The sequence below is a fragment of the Schistocerca nitens genome, chromosome 8, assembly GCF_023898315.1.
Source record: "Schistocerca nitens isolate TAMUIC-IGC-003100 chromosome 8, iqSchNite1.1, whole genome shotgun sequence".
NCBI classification, from domain to species: Eukaryota; Metazoa; Arthropoda; class Insecta; order Orthoptera; family Acrididae; genus Schistocerca; species Schistocerca nitens.
Genome location: NC_064621.1, coordinates 253861024 through 253873433, shown reverse-complemented (window position 1 = coordinate 253873433; position 12410 = coordinate 253861024).

The following is a 12410-nucleotide window of genomic DNA, read 5'->3' as shown; positions in this document are numbered from 1 at the left end:
GAGAAAGACTAATTGAGTTCTGTAACAAGTTTCAGCTAGTAATAGCGAATACCCTGTTCAAGAATCACCAGATGAGGAGGTTGACTTAGAAAAGGCCGGGTGATACGGTAAGATTTCAGTTAGATTACATCAAAGTCAGACAGAGATTCCGAGATCAGATACTGGATTGTAAGACGTACCCAGGAGCAGATATAGACTCAGATCAAAATACAGTAGTGATGAAGAATTGGCTGCAATTTAAGACATTAGTCAGGAAGAATCAATGCGCAAAGAAGTGGGATACGGAACTACTAAGGAATGACGAGATACGTTTGAAGTTCTCTAAGACTATACATACAGCAATAAGGAATAGCTCAGTAGGTGAAGACATGGAAAAATAATAGATTGTCGGAAGGAAAGACTAAGCATACGGGAAAGTCAAAACAACCTTCGATGACATTAAAAGCAAATGTGGTAACATTAAGAGTGCAACAGAAATTCCACTGTTAAATGCAGAGGAGAGAGCGAATAGGTGAAAATAATACATTGAAAGCCTCTATGATGGGGAAGAATTGTTTGATGTGATAGAAGAAGAAACCGGAGTCGATTTGGAAGAGGTAGGAAATCACGTATTTCAATCAGTTTTTAAAAGAGCTCTGGAGGACTTAAGGTCAAATAAAGCAACAGGGATAGATAACATTCTATCACAATTTCTAAAATCATTGGAGGAATTGGCAACAAACCGACTATTCACGTTGGTGTGTAGAATATATGAGTCTGACGACGTACCATCTGATTGTCGGAAAAGCATCATCCACACAATTCCGATGATGGCAAGACATGTCAAGTGCGAGAATCATCGCAGTGACAGCTCATGCATGTTGCTTACAAGAAAAATCTACAGAACAACTGAAAAGAAAAATGACAATGCGCTACAATACGATCAGTTGGGCTTCAGGAAAAGTAGAGGCACGAGAGAGGCTATTGTGATGTTGCAGTTAATAATGGAAGCAAGAATAAAGAAAAATCAAGACACGTTCATAGGACTTGCCGACCTGGAAAAAGCGTGCGACAGTGTAAAATGGTGCAATATGTTGGAAGTTCTGAAAGAAGTAGGGATAAGCTATATATAGAGAGAGACGGGTCATATACGATGTGTACAACAACGAGGAGCGAATAATAAGAGTGGACGACCAAGCACGAAGGGCTTGTACTAAAAAGGGTGTAAGACAAGGGCGTAGCCTTTTGTCCCTACTGTTCAATCTGTACATCGAGGGTAGAGTGATGGAAATAAAAGAAAGTTTCAGGAGTGGAATTAAAATTCTAGGTGAAAGGATATCAATGATACGATTCCCTGATGACATTGCTATCCTGAGTGAAAGTGAAGAAGAATTACATGATCTGCTGAACGGAATGAACAGTCTAATGAGTACACAGTATGGATTGAGAGTAAATGGAAGAGAGACGAAAGTAATGAGAAGAAGTAGAAATGAGAACAGCGAGAAACTTTACATTAGAATTGATGGTCTCGAAGAAGATGAAATTAAGAAATTCTACTTCATAGGCAGTAAAATAACCAGTGACGGGCGGAGCAAGGAGGACATCAAAAGCACACTAGCTATGGCAAAAAGACATTCCCGGGCAAGAGAAGTCTACTAATATCAAATATCGGCCTTAATTTTAGGAAGACATTTCTGAGATTCTACGTCTGGAGGTCAGCATTGCATGGTAGTGAAACATGGACTGTGGGAAAACCGCAGCAGAAGACAATCGAATCATTGGTCATGTGATGCTACAGACGAATGTTGAAAATTAGGTGGACTGGTAAGGTAAGGAATGAGGAGGTTCTACGCAGAATCGGAGAGAAAAGGAATATGTGGAAAGCGCTAATAAGGAGAAGGTATAGGACATCTGTTCATACAGGGAATGACCTCCATGATACTAGCGCGAGCTGCAGATTGCATATACTGTAGAAAAAGACAGAGATTGGAATACGTCAAGCAAATAATTGAGAACGCAGGTTTGAAGTGCTACTATGAGATAAGGAGATTAGCACAGGGAGTAGTTCGTAGTTCGTGGCGGGCCGCATCAAACAGGTCAGAAGACGGATGGGAAAAAAAAGGGAAAGGTCCGATTACCTAAGACACAGTTTATCATGAGAGCCTACTGCCATAGTGACGGCAAGGTCATTAAAGTTAACAAACACTGAGCGCTTTAGCTTACGTAGCTTGGACAAAAAATTTGTATGGGTGACTAGCTACAGTTATGATATATTTATAGAAAAGCACTTTTATTCTCCAATACTGTATATATTACATAAACTCTTGACGGCTTTCGGTGATATCAGCCATCATTAAATGGAAGTTAAATCATGACATCCGTTTCTTTTAAAAATGTGCGTTACTCATAGATGACACTGTAGCATATTAAATGTATCGATGACGAAACGTAATATGCAGTATAACCAGATTTTGACAATAACTTGAAAAACTGATAGATAACAAAATGATTCAAATGGCTCTGAGCACTGTGCGACTTCACTTCTGAGGTCATCAGTCGCCTAGAACTTAGAACTAATTAAACCTAACTAACCTAAGGTCATCACACACATCCATGCCGAGGCAGGATTCGAACCTGCGACAGTAGCGGTCACGCGGTTCCAGACTGAAGCACCGAGAACCGCACGGCCACACCGGCCGGCAATAGATAACAGGCTGATAGGAGTTTTTGTTCAGCTTATGTAGGTTATGTTGCATTCCATGTTTTGTCATTTTTACATTTCGTATACGAAAGTGTTCTGTATGAGAAATAGGCATTTTTAAACAAATAGATGTCGTGCTTTTTCTTCCAGTTGATAATGGTTGAAATAAATAATAATAATGAGCGTATGGCATTGGTGGCCGGGAGACCCCTCGCGGGGCGGTTCGGCCGCCGCTGCACAAGTTCTTTAACGCCACTACGGCGACTTGCGAGTGAATGAGAATGAAGTGACTATGAAAGACACACAACACCCAGTTATCTCGAGGTAGAGAAAATCCCTGATTCCGCCGGGAATCGAACCGGGGACCCCATACGCAGGAAGCGAGAACGCTACCGCAACACCACGAGCCGCGGACATTGTTCAAATAATCGAAACATAATATTTACAGCTGATGTCACCTGTTTCATAAAGGATGGTGACGCCTGTAAGACTCGAGTGACTGATCCTTTAGAAATACAGCGACTTTCACTGTGTGTGTGGTAGGAATGTCGGTATTTTTGAAAATATCAGGAATCCGGTATATCAATATTTAAAAACAAAATATCATTACAGGTCCTCGATGTTCCAAGGAAAAGTATCGTTGTATCGATGTATCGACAAAAGGTATCGACGCATCACCCTATAAAAATATTGGCTGCGCATTGTAAAGACGCTGCCTGTTTTAGATCTGTTTATTTAAGTATTGATATATTACTATATATTCTGCACATCAACAAGCCAGCAGCCACGTAATTCCCGATAGAGAGTGAGATAATTGAAAGAAAATGATGAAAGTTCACGCTTGGCGACAACCACTTTGCTAACAACGATAACTACTGGTAAGCGGCACAATAAAGGGTGTCCGGTGGGTCCGACGTTCGGTTTCGTTACTTACTGGAAGGGGAGAGTGAATTTTCGTTTCCCTGGCCTGACTGGCCGACTGGTGTTTTGTCCGATTTTTGTTGGACAAAGCAAGCTACATTTTTTTCTTAGGAGAGGCTAAGTGAGAAACGTTTTGGTGCGAAATTCTGAGTGGTGCAGAAGGGACGCTGGAACTGAGATATCAGCCCTGGCGGCCCATCTCCAATGTCGCAGACACTGCATGTCAGGGAGGAGAGTCCCCCAGCTGCTAAACCTGCTTCCACTATACAATGGCAGGTGTTACATTTGGTAAGCGAGGCACCGCTAAACAGGACTCTAGGATCGTGCTCAGTTTGTGAAGCCCCGCGGAATAACGGATACGCGGGTTTCCCTAAGTTTTATTCCGTTAATTCAGTTAGCCGCTTGTCTATAACTGTAGGACGACAGAGTCGTGATTACTTTTTCATTGCCAAGCGGATAAAATTTCACCTCATGCACGCCTAACCTACATTTAAGTAAAACAGTACAATCGAGGTAATTGTTTTTGTCGCGTCAGTTCAGTTAGTTTTTGACTAAACTCATTCAAAGTGACATCTTTCATTTCGTCTTGCTAAATTCCCCTCCATCCCATTTATCAATGTACCTTGTGCCTTTTTTATGTTCTTTAAGTATGTTAAATCATATTAGATGTTTTTTGAGGTATAAATAACCTGTAGAATCCTAACTCACACTGTCATTTTTGTGAGAAATATTAAATAATCTAATTTATCCTTAAGTTAATTAGAATCAGAAAACGAAACTGTCTCAAGTTTCGAGAAGGAAGTCAATCTTTCTGCAAGTATTGTATGATTAATTACATTGTATAAATTGAATGGTATGAAATTATCAGTCCATATTCCTCTAGAACAGTGGTTCACAGCCCGGAGATCATTACCGCCTGAGAGGGTAACATTAAACTTTCCTAGGAAAAAAAAAAACAAAAGTGTTGAATTGTCTTTCCGTCACAAAATTGAATTGTTCTAGTAAGCTCGTTACCATTCGTATTATTTCCTAAGACTGTTATACTGATCACGAAACTTACCAAAAATTGATTTCTTTTTTCCAAATATTGGCGTTGTAGTGTAAGATTTCTGAAACGAATACATGAACTTCATCTTCCCCATACATAGTCCTCCAACTACACACATATATACCCCATACTTCTGCTTCTGTGTTAAGAATATTGGGACATATACGTTACATATATATATTTCTTTATTGCTTATTTAGCCTGATCAGATTACAGCCTTAATGCCCTCTCTTACGTCTTACCAGGAACAACGCATACAAAAATATGTTACCCAACAAATATGCTTAAATATCTCATGAAAATGTTCTACGAACTGTAGGCAGCTTCGTCAACAGACCAGAAACTACCTCGTTAATCATTTCACAACAATAACTAAACTAATCGACAGTACAACTCGAAGGAAAAGTGTAACGTCTTCTGCCTTGCTGTAGAGACTCCACTGTATTATTATTATTATTATCCGCAGTGGTGAGACGCAAAGCACTGGTAGCCTCAAATCTTCCAGTTTCTGCCAGTTCAAAATTAATGAATGCACCAATAAAGTGATTTACAAACAATAGGCCTAGGTGTATTGTACACGTTTTGAATTGATTTATTTTAAATTCCGGTGCAGTGTGTGGCTCAAGCAACTGTCACTAAGGAGAGCAGTGATACAGTAAAAGCACGTTTTGCAATAAACGCCTGCCTTGAATGTGCATTGTTAGCTGTCTTTTCTGAGGAGGAGTTGTGGGTCTCTCTCGGTGTACACAGAGAATTGCTTCATCATTCTACACTGTCGAGTCACATTAAGGTGAGCACCGCCAATGTTCGACGCCAACGTACAATTACCACTCACAGACGGCAGGCGGCAACATTAACAGTGGAGGGTATCTAATGCGTACCAGGGGGATGTCGAAAACGGTGCAGTCACTGTCATTACTCTGGAAAGCACGAAATTATAATTATTTCGTCAAAAAGGGCATAATCGTTGGCTTCCGGGCCAAGATGGGAAGCATTTCCGAAACGACTAAGTTTGTAAGCTATTCACATACCGCCGTCTACATCTACATCTAAATGGATGCTCTGAAAATCACATTTATGTGCCTGGCAGAGGGTTCATCGAACCACCTTCACAAATCTCTATTATTCCAACCCCGCATAGCGCGCGGAAACAATGAACACCTATATCTTTCTGTACGACCTCTGATTTCCCTTATTTTATCTTGGTGATCGTTCCGCCCTATGTAGGACGGTGTCAACAAAATGTTTTCGCATTCGGAGGAGGAAGTTGGTGATTGGAATTTCGTGAGAAGATTCCGGCGCAACGAAAAACGCCTTTCTTTTAACGATTTCCAGCCCAAATCCTGTATCATTTCTGTGACACTCTCTCCCATATTTCGCGATAATACAAAACATGCTGCCTTTCTTTGAATTTTTTCGATGTATTCCGTCAGTCCTATCTGGTAAGGATCGCACACCGCGCAGCATTATTCTAAAAGAGGACGGACAAGCGTAGTGTAGGCAGTCTCCTTAGTAGCTCTGTTACATTATCTAAGTGTCCTGCCAATAAAACGCCGTCTTTGGTTAGCTTTCCCCACAACATTTTCTATGTGTTCCTTCCGATTTAAGTTGTTCGTTACTGTAATACCTAAGTATTCAATTTAAAGCTTTTAAATTAGACTGATTTATCGTGTAACCGAAGTTTAAAGACTTCTTTTTAGTACTCATGTGGATTATCTCATACTTCTCGTTATTCAGGATCAACTGCTACTTTTCGCACCATTCAGATATTTTTTCTAAATCGTTTTGCAGTTTGTTTTGATCTTCTGATGACTTTATTAGTCGATAAACGACAGCGTCATCTGCAAACAGCCGAAGACGACTGCTCAGATTGTCTCCCAAATCGTTGTTGTAGATAAGGAACAGCAAATGACCTACAACACTACCTCGGGGAACGCCAGAAGTCAGTTATCTTTTACTCGATGACTTTCCGTCAGTGATGAAAGTATGCTGTGCACTGAAAATGGTGCAATCCAAAACCGGCACCGACCAACTGCGGGACAGAACGGGCCATAAATGAAAGGGTCTACTGAGATGCGTACTGGCAAACAGACATTTAGCTGTTCAGCAGCTGCCCGCCCAGATGTACCAAAGGACTACCAACATTGTCTCCTTAGTGGCTATCCAGGGAAACCTGCTGCCTATGGGCGTCCGGAGGAGGCACCTGATTCATGCGTCCAAGCTGACTGCTGTTCATCGGCAACGAAGTCTTGAATTTGCACGCCCGTACTGCAACTGGACGTGCACTGAGGGGTGATAGGTGGCCTTTTGAGACGAATAACGTCTTGTGCTCCGTAGCACATGCGGCCGTCGCGGTTTATAGTCTTGGAACAATCATCGGAAGGGTCCAAGCTGGAGGTGGGTGCATTAGTCTGGGGAGTGTTTTCGTGGCATTCTGTTGGTGATCTCTTCATTTTGCAAAGTACAATGGATCATCACGAGTATGCCTCTATCCTTAGGGGCCATGCCCACCACTAAATGCAGTTTATTTCTCCTTGGCACGATGGCATCTATCATGTATGTGAGTGGTTCGAGGAGAATCAGGATGAGGCTAATGTAATCCACTGGCAACCGAAACCCGGATTTAAGCCCAAATGAGAATCTACGGGACCATCTCCACTGATCTGTTCGCACCATGGGCCCTCAACAAAGAAACCTACCACAGCTGGCCACGGTAACTGGGTCAGCATAGCTCCACATCCCTGTCGGTGTCTTCCAGAAACTCATTTACTCACTTTCCTGCATGCCTGCACTAGGGAAGTTGGTTATTCAAGTTTTTTGACAGATGTCAACATTAATGAGACTGGACTGTGTATGGAAAAATGGTTGTTAGAAATAAGCGTTGTCAGCTGTGTCACTGACTCATAAGTTCTTGTTTTACCAACTGCGACTTGTTGGAGGAATTGGATATTTACAAAGCAAAAAGGCATAAGCCCACTAGGATGCTCAATGGACAAAGTGATTTTGTACCCAACGCCTACTTTGCTTTATCTTTTTTTTTTTCATTTTGTTCGTAGTTGATCGTTGTGTACATCAGAGGACAGCCGTTGAAGTTCGTTGTTGTTTTTTCACTCAGTTTTTTATTACAGAGGCCAACCAGCTCTCTGACCGAACACGCTGAACTACCATGACGACTAAATTTAGAAAGCAAAAAGGCATAAGCCCACTAGGATACTCAATAGCTAAAGCGGCTTATACCCAACCCCCTACTTTGCTTTATCTGATGACTTACTACAATAACCAAATAATGCCTCGCGGATTTATACCTAGCCTTACTTGATGAGTTACGTTGAGAACAGAAGGTATTTGCCTTACTTCCCCACAGTAGTCGCTCTAATCCTGTAACTGATTATCTCCTACCTACACATGGAATGCATAGCCAAACTATATAATTTTATTTATTGAATGCTTATATGTTGTTTAAACTTTTCTGTGGGAGACATGTCACGATGTATGTAAAGCCCTCTATTGGTTAAGATCTCATGATCGGTGCGCGCGTGCATAACATCCTAGCGGCCGACCCAACAGAGGGCGCTGTTCATTGATCTGTCTCTTTTTCAGCTGTCATATAGATATTTTATCTTTCATAAGCAATTTATAGGTTGCCACAGGCAATGTATTACGCTATATTAATTGTTGACCGTAAATTCACCATAAAAAAGGGTCGTACCTATACTCTTGATATATTTCCTTTTAACAGTTTTACATGGGTAACTGCATTCATCTTTTAATGTATCACAATGGTTTCTATGATAGTCATCAATTGGAATAAGTCTACTACATGCATTTTATTTAATGTGCTTTAATCAGATTATGTTTTTTCCTAAATGTTGACTACATATAAGCAAGCCCACAGTAGCTACATCTAGGGAGGGTGTAGGCAAACAGGTTTCTGCATGCTACTATACTTCAGTACCTAGTTGGCAATAATCACTATGTGGACAATGTGGCGATTTCTACACCATATTTTAGATCCATGTGACGATGCTGTGCTGATTATATTTACATGTTTTGACGATGCCATTAGGGCCGTATCACTTTAGGACATGGTGTAAAAAAGGTACTTTATACCATATTCTATCTGTACGTTTCCCTGTTAGTATATTGTGATACATATTGCTGTTTTATGTTAAAAGACACACTGCTCACTAGATGAATATATTTACATATTTTAGATCTGAGGATGGTCAATACAGACTGAAACCGGTCATCGTCTAAAGAATTCATATTGTGATCAGAGACATAAAAAACCATTTTAGTTCCTGTTTTTGATAAAGCATCTACAGAAATAGTATATCATTCAGCTTTTACCATTTTATAAAGATGATTCTTCAATGTAAATTCTTTTTCTCTCTAAAGTTTAGTTAGCCGCTAATATTGAAGAATGGTGGGGAGGGGTGCTAGCCGATTACTGATTGCGCTCCTAGGAAATGATTTCAAAAAGATAGGGAACCAATGCTCCAGAGGGACTTAAATTGATGCTTGTAATTCACATGTCCTAATGTTTGTTTCTTCACCTCGCATTTTCAGAAGGTTTAAAAATTTTACAGGAGTACAACCAATCGCAGTGACGGCCGGCTGCGACGCGGCGTGTCGCGCTTGTCAAAGAGCTGCCTTTTCGCGTGCGTGATCGCCGCCGGAGAGATCCAGAGCTCTCGGCACAATAGGCCCTCCAGCCGCCCCAGGCAGCCATCGATCGCCGCCGCCATTCTTCTGGTCAACTATGCAATCCGGCGCCCCTTTGTTGCGAGAGTGCCACTCCGCGAGCCGTTTTCGGTGACAAACTATTTACTTTGACAATGAAGCCGACTTCAAGTCGAGGCCCGCTTTCGGCCGGTGCCCGGAACCAAAAAAGCGAAAGAAAGGAGCCGCACTCAGGCCGTGTGAAAGCTCTCTCGGCCTACTTAATTTCCCGCCACAGCAGTTAAAGTTGCGTTTCCCTGAGTGAGCCATACATTATGGCCCTCCTTCTTTTAACCGAGAGACTTCACTTTAGTGCGGAAACTGCTGTGGTGTTCTTGTGGGAGAAGTGCTACTTTCGCTGAAGTAATTCATCAAAATGGGTATGAACCACCAAAACGTTATTTCTTCAGAACGCTGCAGATTTAGTTTCATTTATACGTCTACCCGCGTGTAAGCGTGATTATTCAATATTTAAAGACGTGACATCAGGTTATTGACACACATTACAATAACTGTAAAAGTACGCCGAAATGAAGTTATAAGACGAAATAACGGGTGAAAATACTCAGGTACACTCTTTTGAGAGACTGGCAATTGTGAATTCTAAACGTCGGTAAGAAGTGTCACCTCAGGTACACTTGTTAAAACAAGAGAGGTGAGAAATATATAATTCAGGGTTAGTTTACCTGTGTAGGAAACTGAGGATCCATACAAATTCAATTATTTGAAACATGTCTAATTAGCCACTCTTTCTAAGAATTATCTTAATATCCAGATTGATCTATGAGTTACATGGCAAGTAGCGAGGTAAGTAATGAAGGATTACGACAAGTAATATGTCATTAGATATATAACTTATTATTTATGGATATAAAAATATTTTCTTTGAAAAACTCCATTGTTATGTAGTAAATACTAAACCATTAACAGTAGATCGACAGCATTTATACAGTAAACGTGAGGCGGTAACAGCTTTCGTCAACGTAGTTAGTTAGTAGTTAGTTTCATGTTCCATGCATCAATTGCACGATAAATCGTAATGATGTGGAATGAGTCGCCTTCAGTTCACGTCATAAATTATATTGCAAATATGCCACCATTCTGATCATTAACTAGGTTTCTGTGTTTTCATTTAATTTTTTTTAAGAAGCAATACAGATGTAAGTTAGTCATTCCTACCCACCAGCTTTCAGATATTACAATCCTAGAATTTCCTATGTGGACTAGGAGGAGCTGTCAAGTTTGTTTTCAACTTTTGCTTTTCTGTCCGTCAGACTGTTTACATTACTGGGTGAGTGATCAAAGATTTTGGTTTCAACATTGTCATCCCTTTTTGTGCTGACGACAAACTTGATGTGGTGTAATGAATGTCATTTTTGTTTCTGGTTTTATAATTATGTATACCATTGTTCTTTTCGACCTGCTGTTGGCTCTTTATGATAGAATATACAGGCTGACTCACCTAAAAGTTGCACTACAAATACTGCGGAAATGGAAAGTGCTATTGATTTGCGGTTTTCACAGAATCGATTGGCACTCAGAGGCTCGTATTGTTAGCCAACCAACAGATCGTAATAGTACTTAGGAACGTATTTTTTTTGTGAAAGCACATGTTATTTAAATGTAACAATGCCTATTGACGTTCACAAACTAAACGTAGGGTACAAAAGGATGTCAGTAATGTTTGTTGCAGGATTCAAATGCGGGTCGTTTACGAGATACCGTATTTTGAAAAGTTCCCACAACAGAAGTCGTATAGTGCCTGCGGTAGCACACGATAAAGAGCAACACAAGTGGATACACTAGTTATGAGAATTGTGACCAGTAACGAGACAACTGACCATCACAGGTGGTATTAAAAGTGACCGTCAGCAGCGGCAGTACACGCTTCTAGTCTAATATGGGACGACAGATGCACGCGTGCTAGCATTTCGGTAGAGATATCAGGCTGCAGTAATACCTCGTTGCATGTCATCGGGTGTAGTTGATACGTCCTGGTAGATAGCGTCTTTAAGTTTTCCCCACAGAAAAAGTATACAGGCGTCAAACACAGGGAACAGGCCGGCCAACGTGCGGGACCCCTGCGTCCCACCCAGCGATTTGGAAACAATTCATAAAGACATGCAGTAGTACATGATGCACTATGCGCTTGACAGCCATCATTTTGGTACCACAGGTTTCTCCTTGTCAGCAGAGGAATGTGTTCTAGTGTCCGTGGAAGACGATGTGTTAGGAGGCTGCGATACTTGTGTGCATTAAATGTTTCGTCTATGAAAAATGGCCTGTGAGCTGACGGTTCACTGTCCCACACCGCATGTTTACTGTCCATGGACATTGATGTCCCACCTGACGAACCCAGTGGGGATTTTCGGCAGGCCAGTAGTGCATGTTTCGGAGGTTTACTAAAGAACATATACATCTGGAGTCTTCTTTCCTATTGCCACCTGCCAGGATAACCGAGAGCGCTAACGCGCTACTTCCTGGACTCGGATAAGCGCGCCGGCCCCGGATCGAATCCACCCGGCGGATTAACGGCGAGGACCCGTGTGCCGGCCAGCCTGGATGTGGGTTTTAGGCGGTTTTCCACATCCCGCTAGTTGAATATCAGGCTGGTCCCCACGTTCCGCGTCAGTTACACGACTCGCCGACATCTGAACATGTTCGCACTATTCCATGCATTACGCTGGACGCAGACAGCTGGGGTACACTAATTCTGTCCCGGGGGGTACGGGGTGGCGGCAGTAAAGACATCCGGCCACCCCTTCATCCTAACCTTGCCAAATCCGTTCCTAACAATGCCGACCCTGCGTCAGTGCGGGACATGCCACCAGTGAAAGAAGAAAGAAAGTCTTCTTTCCTATTGCCCAAGGTTAAAGCCACCACAGCTCAAATCTCTTCAACGAGTTATGTGAAAGTGGTTCAAAAATGGTTTAAATGGTTGTGACAAGGGAACCTCCCCATCGCATCCCCCTCAGATTTAGTTATAAGTTGGCACAGTGGATAGGCCTTGATAAACTGAACACAGATCAATTGAGAAAA